Consider the following 860-nt stretch of genomic DNA (forward strand, 5'->3'; position numbering starts at 1 on the left):
AGGCTATAAGCCTATAACACAAATCAGAAATCATAATATTTAGTTTTGTTCCAATAATGACTGAAATTCACGTGTCAATCACAACATCCAAGTCATTTCAAAGAGAAAATGAGAAATTAAAGTACAATCATCATGCAAGTTATTAACTGTTGTTTCATTGACCAATATATCCAATAATGAACTCCAATGACATCTTTTAAGATTTGATTTTAACTTACACCTATTGTCTTATTTGATACTATAGCTATTAGGGAGATCACAATTTTAGAAAAAGAATTAACGGATCCATAAACCGTATCAAGCTACGTAACCACAATATACATATATAGCCCCCTCTGTCCTAATAAGGATAGATATTGCTCCAAAAAAGAAAAACTTCAAATTGTTATCAATATTCCTATGTATCATGTGAGTTTGAATTTGTCACATAGTTATTATATGGCCACTGATTATTGCTTGACATCTAAGTTATTATATACCTCAACCAGTGACGGATCCAGAAAATTTATGTTGAGGAGGCAAAAATAATATACATTACTATCAAAAGATATATTAATCTAAATTCAAAAAAATAAAAATGCACATTAATTATTCGAATAAAAAAAAGTCAAAAATTACATATAATAAAATAGAAGAAAATATATTTTTTAAAATATTTTTTTATTATTATTTCTATAAATAAAAAATATATATTCTAAATTAGTAAATTAGTAAATTGACTTTAGAAATTTATATGCAACATAATTACATATAATAAAATAGAACGAAAAATAAACAAATAAATAATAAAGATCACTAAATTGAGAATAAAATAAAATATATAAATTTATAAAAATAATAAAAAATTAGATTAATACCTA

Source organism: Arachis ipaensis, chromosome B05 (genome assembly GCF_000816755.2).
Source record: "Arachis ipaensis cultivar K30076 chromosome B05, Araip1.1, whole genome shotgun sequence".
Lineage (NCBI taxonomy): Eukaryota > Viridiplantae > Streptophyta > Magnoliopsida > Fabales > Fabaceae > Arachis > Arachis ipaensis.